The 8,090-nt window shown below is 39.2% G+C and overlaps 1 pseudogene; it reads left to right on the forward strand.

The window, feature by feature from the left end:
* Window positions 1-6,960: 6,960 nt before the first annotated feature.
* LOC149990356 (small ribosomal subunit protein uS17 pseudogene) lies at window positions 6,961-7,486 on the forward strand (annotated as a pseudogene).
* The last annotated feature ends 604 nt before the right edge of the window (window positions 7,487-8,090 follow it).

The following is an 8,090-nucleotide window of genomic DNA, read 5'->3' on the forward strand; positions in this document are numbered from 1 at the left end:
TGGTCTCTCATGCCTGTGTGTTTGCATGTGCCATTTCTGACTTCTTAGATGTCTTACTCTGCCTGGATATACCATATGTTAAAACTCTTCTTAGGCATCACCTCTTCTAAAAGCCTCCCCTGTCATGCCCAGTCTACACTAAGTGCCAGGTTAAAGTACATTCTCTATACCTATACTATACAGTGCCTAGCACTGTCTTTGCCTGCTTTTACAGGTCTGTCTGTCCAGTGGGCTGGTGAGCTCTCTGAGAGCAGAGACTGTGTCTGAGTCATCTCAGAGTTTCTGAATTATATTTTCTTACGTCTTTGGTATTTTGTGTTTTAGAATAATAATATCTGCTCTTCTCAGCAAAGTTTCAGTTCTAGGTTTTCTCTGCAGCTTGCATCCCACAGTTCTTATATGACAACAGAGTCACTTAGAAATTGCCATTCTCTGAAACAAGGTGCTCAGAACTTCTAATACAGATTGTGCTTTCCTTCTTGAAATGAGAACGAGATAATGCCTACAAACTGTGACAACAATTCCAAATTAGTATCTCAATAAATGATCCCGTGGTAGAGTGAAGATGATACTTTAAGGACAATAAAGTGCCACTACTAGAAAAGAGCTTTGAGAGGTTCCAGTTTTTCTGTTTTCTTTAACTAAAGCAGCTCAAATTTTTTCATTGCTTTCTCTAAAGCACCAAACATACTTGGTAGTAATTTAAATAAATTGTACATTCTGAATAGAGTTCAAAATTTAGTAATTATAATGAAATAACTCTTTTCTAAATTAAAATCATATGAATAGAAATAAAGTTCATTTAGGCTACATAGGGGTTGATTCTAACATGCCAGTTTTTGATTAGGAAATAACAGAATTTTAAAGCTAAAAAAGCCAGTTTTCAAGTAAGGAATCCTCTTGGCATTGGCACAGTGTCCAAAAAATACTGTGTGCACTTGAAATTTGTAAAATTACAGGATTCTAACTCCTCATTTCGCCAGCAAGGAAATGTCTATTTATCTTGTTTTCCATATCTGCCATATAGTTTAGACTGGTCGGCTTGTCAGGAGAAGACAGCCTCTTAAAGTTCATCATCAACAAAAATAATTCCAATTTCCAAATTCAATTGAAGCTTTTATGAAGTTGGGTAAATGAACTGAGATCATTACCCATGGTCCCCAGCTTATGATGGTCCAACTTAATGATTTTTTTTTATTTTATGATGGTGCAAAAATGATATGCATGCAGTAGAATCCATATTTACAATTTGGAATCTTGGTCTTTTTCTCAGGTTAGCGACAATGGTAGATGCTCTCTCCTGAAGCTGGGCCGTGTAGTCACGAGAGTAACCACCCACACCCTGCAGTGCATTGTGTTAACAGGATGGTTTGGAGCCTGTGTTTTGTGTTTTTGCCTCCCATCACATCTGCAAAAAGCCCACCTGTGTCTTCTGCTTCTGGTGAAAAGAGGAGGAAGGCAATTACTCTTGAGATGAAACTCCAGATAGTTGACCAACTGTAGGCTGACATAAGTCTTTAAGGTAGGCTAGGCTAAGCTATCATGTTTGGTAGGTTAGGTGTATTCAATGCATTTTTTACTTAAAGATATTTTCAATTCATGATGGGTTTATCGAGATGGAACCCCATCATAAGTAGAAGAGCGTCTGTATATTATAAATGCTGCTTTCATTCCCCTTGAACATGCTGACAAGTAGCTATGTTATGCCTGCTGAAATGGGAGTTTTGATTTCTGAACAATCTCAATCTGAGAGCTGGGAGAGAGGTCAGAGAAAATATTTATCTTAACAACGAAATGAGGTCAATAAGAAAAAAACACAACAAGCAAACAAATCTTCTGTTTAGAATGGAAAATCCTAAAAGCCAGGTTTAACTTTTATTAATTAAATGTTATGGTTTACTACAGCTAATAAGTACCTAGTAGCTAACACAGAGCACAGGCTCTGTAAAAGGCACTTTTAGGTGCTTTATATACAATAATTCAAATTAGGGAAGAAGGCACTATTTTAATTCCCATTTTCACAGATTAAGACACTGAGGCACAGAGCTTAAATAACTTGCCCAGTATCTCACAACTAAGTGGCAAAACCAAGATTTAAACCCAGGCAATCTAGGGTCTTAGTTATTGCATTTTATAACAGCAATAAATAAATCTAAATGTCTAGTACACATCGCCACTTCCTTCACCTGCAAGCCTTGCATTGCCTCCTTAATTTGGTGGCAGTCCAGGTGGGTAAAATAAAAAGAGTGAGCAGAAGTTAAATGCTTGCTTCTGATGTACATCCCTCTCACTTATTTAAAGTCAAAGATACTGGACCATTTTAGTAGCCCAATTTCTGTCAACATTTTTTACCCAACAACTTTAGAGTAGAAATGCTATGATAAGCCATCTATTAACCTCACTGTGGCAGAGTTTTCTTATTTGACCTCCATTAAGTGAAAGAACCATATTTCATGTTTAGAGTCTAGTAGCCTAATAATGTAGGCTGCCGAGAAAGATGTTTATAGGTTTAGTAGGTTTAGTTTTCACTGGCTGAGAGTAGTGCAGAATATACTAACACCATCAGATAAATGAATGCCTAGTCTAATATTTCAACAAAATTAAATGAGTCCCATTCGAAGTGGACTGTCTTACCCATGAAGATTGGGGTCTGGCAGGAGAACGGGATCAATCAGACCCAGGCTGTTTGCTAAGGAGGCCAGATTATATCCAGAAAAAAAGACAGGGCACATCTTTCTTTACCTCATGCCAGAGATATGGACGGCCCTGCTCAATTCTTAAAAGATCCTGAGAAGTGAGGAAAAGAGTGAAATTAGAGCTAAGTGGACCTCGTCCAGCTTGACTGGCGGCATCGAAACAAGAGTAAGAGGATCATATTTTTCAAGGGCTCTAAACTTTAACCTGATATAATGTGGCAATGGCGTGCAACCAATGGGGCCGGTGTATCCCTGAAAGTGTGTGATCTCAGTGTGCAGCTCACACTATGTATTCTGCACAACTGAATGATACAGCCTGCTTGACAACGTTCGGTGGCAACGGTCCATTCTAATGCAGTCTGAAGAGAATACCTGAGTATAGGTACCTCAATGCTGCCAGGACGATGATAAATGGCTACATCTCCTTTTTCTGACGTGAATAGCAGCACCGATTCAATGGTGTGGAGTGTTGTTTAGCAGAGGAAACAGCGAGTGTCAATGATATGCTGTAAGTATGTGCTGGAAAAAAATGCCGAGGACAGGTGCAAACAATTTTCCGTGTGGAAAAATCAAATATAGCTGTAATGACATGTGATAGGACAGCAGATGTTGCCCAGAACAAGTACCACTTCCATCACTAATGCTTTCCTTATTTTCTAAACCGCTCTCATTGACCCACAGAAACATGGCTTTGTTTGGGATTTAATAAAAACAGAGGTGGTTTAAAGAGTCACACAAAATGGCATTTTATTTAAATATGTTTTATTTCTGTACTTCAGTCGCTAGCAGAGGGAAAACCGTTCATTCTCTAGCTAGGTTCAAATGCTAATGTCATCATATTCTGCTTTATAAGGCTGTGAGCTTTCCTGTTTATGGCGAAGTGATGAGAAGCATCATATTGTTTTTATACTAAAATAGTTCTGACTATGAGATACATCTTTTCCAAAAATATTCACTTTATGCATACTTAAAATGAACTGACACTGATACTGTATGTAATAAGCAAGTTACCATCAAGGGTGGCTGTTATGGATGGGTGGAGGAAGCCTTCCCAGTTTACTGAGACTAGGGAGGTATCATGCCCTTTTCAAAAGGAAGTAATGCAAGAAGAAAGAAATTATAACATAGTCCCCTTTTCCTCTAACAAGGTTAGGGTACTGTGAGCAGGATATTGTGGAATAATCTAAAAAAAATCGATGCGGATGTGCCAGAATCTGGAAAGATATCCTTGAGTTTTGAAACAGGTGGAAGAAACTAAAACGTTAAGAAAAGAGAGAGGCTGGAACACTAACGACAGCGTAAGATGATGGGGAAGTTGAAATAAGTGTCTTAGTTATTAAGTTTGAGATGAGCATTCAAAAAAGTAGAGTTTTGGCCCTGGCTGGTGTGGCTCAATTGTTTGAGCACTGGCCTGCGACCCAAAGGGTCATCGGTTCAATTCCCAGTCAGGGCACATACCTGGGTTGTGGGCCAGGTCCCCAGTTGGGAGCACATGAGAGGCAACCGCACAGTGATGTTTCTTTCCCTCTCTTTCTCCCTCCCTTCCCCTCTCTCTAAAAATAAATAAGTAAAATCTCTTTAAAAAATAGTGGTTTGGCTAACTTGGAGAATGGAAATATTTTGTATATCATCTGTGGACATTATTTGTTAGGGTTTACTTTTTATTAAAATTATACCTTGATAAATTGAATTAACATCGAAGAAAGAGAGATTCAATATGTCTTTTTAATAGGAAAGCCATTCTCTGAAATGCTGATGAAGGAGGACTGTGTGTCTGTGTGTCTGTGCGTGACCAGGAGCAGGGGACTGATAGTGTGGATGGAGCAGAGGGAAATGTTATTCAAAGGCAGGGTGTGTTATGATGATTTCAGTTTCAAGTGGAGGATAACCCAACTCAAACTAGTTTCAAAAAAGAGATAAAGCTATTGTTTTGTATAAATGGAAAGTTATCCAGCGGCTGGTTCCACTGAAAGGATGCCTGTCACTTTTCCCCCTTGACTCTCATCTCCTTTGTGGATGCTTTACCTTCAGGAAAATTCCCTCCCATGGTCATAATGAGTATAGGTTCACATCTTCATATCTCTCAAGTGCACAGATAGACTTTCTCACTCAAGTTCCAGCAGAACTTCTAGAAATGACCCTCATTGACTGGCTTAGGTCACTTGCCTGATCTCGAACTAATTATTCTGTCCAAAGGGATGGAATCCTTCTATTGGAAATTCTTTTCATTTTACTACTCACTGCTGTGGTTGGTCAGAGAAGTCAACCTGACAGTTTTCTTTTGTGTTTCCCTTTTCAACAAATATAGTTTTTTTTCCCTTCATTGACCACTTCTTTGTCTTCTTAGAAGTTGGCTATCTTGAATATTTACTAAAAGGAGGTTTTTTCCACATCATGAAGTGTCCCACTGCTGGACAATTCTCTCATTTTGACATTTGTGATGGTTTTTAAAGAAAGGACAGTTTTCATTCCTAAGACTGTTTTTGGATTATGTGACATGCAAACAACAGATATGCATCTGCCTTAATGAAGCAAGGATGTGACTGGGAAAAGTTATATCTTTCTTTATTTTCTCCAAATAAATAAGCCAATGTAAAGGTTTCTTCATTCCTAACCAACAGCTGCTTCAGCAGTAGTTGGCACAAATTGATATCTTTGCTGATATTTTTGGAGGCATAGCCAAAGGGTAAATGAACCTACCATTTAGCTCAGACTATTTCCATGACAGGGGTGCGTACAGAACTTCATGATCCATTTTAAAGAACTTGTGTAGGACTCACTGGCTCTTCACTTTCTAAGACAGTTAATTTGATCATTTCCTTGAGGATCACAATCTACACTGCATGAACAATCGGTTCTTTCTGAAAGAGTATAAAATAAAATCATGTTAAATGGCTAGTGTTGCTACTACAAATTTTAAAAATAATGCTCTCTCTTTGCAGTAAGCAGAATTACCATACTGTACCTGCATGAGACATATTAATGGAGCAATTCATGTATAAAAATAGCTTTAAGACATGAGGCTCTCTTGTGAAAGGAATATCATTTTTAAAGTATAAGCAGAAAGGACTTTTCAATGATGAGTACTTTTCTCGGAGTAATGTTGCATACAGACTGAAGATTGCCTCTTCTATTGAGTTGTATAATGAAAAATCAATCAGTTTAATGGTTGACAAATGTTGACATTCAAATAAAAATGGGGCTGGTATTTTCATAAAGACCTGTAGGCAAAACAAAATTCCATGACTTTAGTTTATGCAACAGCAAATGTCTGCCAAGACATTGTACAAATGACTGTATAATGAGACAATAATAACTGAAGGAATCAAGGGAAAGGAGACAGAGGCCAACTTCCCCACCTTTTGCAGATTACAGAACCGCATTGACAAAATGGATCAAGGTTTATAAAAAGCCCCTCTGCTCCAGTAGATTTTGTTAAGGAATAAATTCTCCTAAAACATTTGCTATGTTGCCTTGACATCTCTGTCACTCTCCTTTCCTCTCCCCCCACCCACCCCTCAAAATGAAGACTTTCTCTTATTTTTTGTTTGTTCTTTCTATCTTGTATCTTCGGTTAATTCATATGTGATCTTTATAAACCAAGCCTCAAGGCAGGAAAAGGTAACATAAACAGCCCTAATTAATAAAATGTTCAGTGCAATTTGTCTCAGATTAAATCAGTTGCTTTGATATTGACAGCATGAGCAATCTCAGTATTTGCTGTAGGTGTAGTTTGAATGAGATCTTTCTTCTTTTACCCAGGCGCTACATGGGGGTTAAGAATATTTACAAGACAGTATAAAGATGTCAATGAATGTAAGCTGCTTGAGTAGGAATGAATAGGCATGAGGAGTGACAGGGAGTGACAAAATGGTAAGGTACATAGACTAGAGGACTTGATGAATTTGAAGACTTAATGGTGTGAGGGTAGTTGAGTAACTGAGTTGCAAAGAGAGGAATAGTGGGTTAGAGTGGGATGCTTTAATTCAAGATTCTGGAGGCAATGTAATAATTGGTGACGAGTAGAGTATAACCGTGGGAATGAATGAATGAAGTGGAAAAGAAGGAATTTTTAAAGCTGAGACATACCAGTAGTGAAAAATGAGGGTTTTCTATAGATGACCTATTAGATGTTGTAGTCACAGTAGTGCTGATAATATTCATGATGGAGCTAGGATAAGACAGTGAGTCGGGTGCTAGATATTAAAATGAATGAGGAGAAGTGAACAGCATTTTAGTAGTTAATAACAAGGACATGCGGGAAGATGGCGGACATTCAGACGGAGCGGGCCTACCAAAAGCAGCCCACCATCTTTCAAAACAAGAAGAGGGTTCTGCTGGGAGAAACTGGTAAAGAGAAGCTGCCCCGATACTACAAGAACATCGGTCTCGGTTTCAAGATGCCCAAGGAGGCTATTGAGGGCACCTACATTGACAAGAAATGCCCCTTTACTGGTAATGTCTCCATCCGAGGGCGCATCTTGTCTGGCGTGGTGACCAAGATGAAGATGCAGAGGACCCTCGTTATCCGCCGAGACTACCTCCACTACATCTGAAAGTACAACCGCTTCGAGAAGCACCACAAGAACATGTCAGTGCACCTGTCCCCCTGCTTCAGAGATGTCCAGATTGGCGACATTGTCACCGTGGGTGAGTGCCGGCCCCTGAGCAAGACCGTGCGCTTCAATGTACTCAAGGTCACCAAGGCTGCTGGCACCAAGAAGCAGTTCCAGAAGTTCTGAGACTGGATACCTGTTCACTCCCCCAAAGGAAATAAAGTTATTTTCTCAGTCAAAAAAAAAAAAAAAAAGGACGTGCAGAAGGTAGCATGGCTATTGGCATACACTTTATAGAACCTTGGGATTTGAAGGAATAAGAAGGAGAAATTGTCCTGAAGCAGCAACATGGAACAAGAAAGATGTCGATTTCACTTCCAGGTTCTAGCTATATGGCATATGAAACTGAAAATATTCACCACTTGAAAGGACTGCCAGGGAAGTAGTATCTTCATTGGATATTTAGGTTTCAGTTAGAGAAAGAAAGGGAAAGGGGCTGTTGAAAAAGAAATCAAAAACATTGGGAGGAGCAACATCAGCACAATGTCAGACTATGAAGCTCTAGCCCCTTCTCCTCTCGTGAAAACTTAAATAAAATGAGAAACTAGCTAAAATAAACGTAAAGGAGTAGCACACTTGGGGGAGATACAGAGGGACCACAGACCCGAAGACAACCGATATGTGGTGGAAACATGCAATGAAACATCTAAGACCCTCAGGAGGAGCTGAGTGAGACTTTTTGGGTGATTAAGACCCTGAGGAGCAGCTGTGTATGTGTGAAAAGGGAAGAAGCCACATACAATCTCAGGCAAGATGCACACTCAGAAAAGAACTGTTA

The sequence above is a fragment of the Furipterus horrens genome, unplaced genomic scaffold (genome assembly GCF_987537825.1).
Source record: "Furipterus horrens unplaced genomic scaffold, mFurHor1.1.pri manual_scaffold_17, whole genome shotgun sequence".
NCBI classification, from domain to species: Eukaryota; Metazoa; Chordata; class Mammalia; order Chiroptera; family Furipteridae; genus Furipterus; species Furipterus horrens.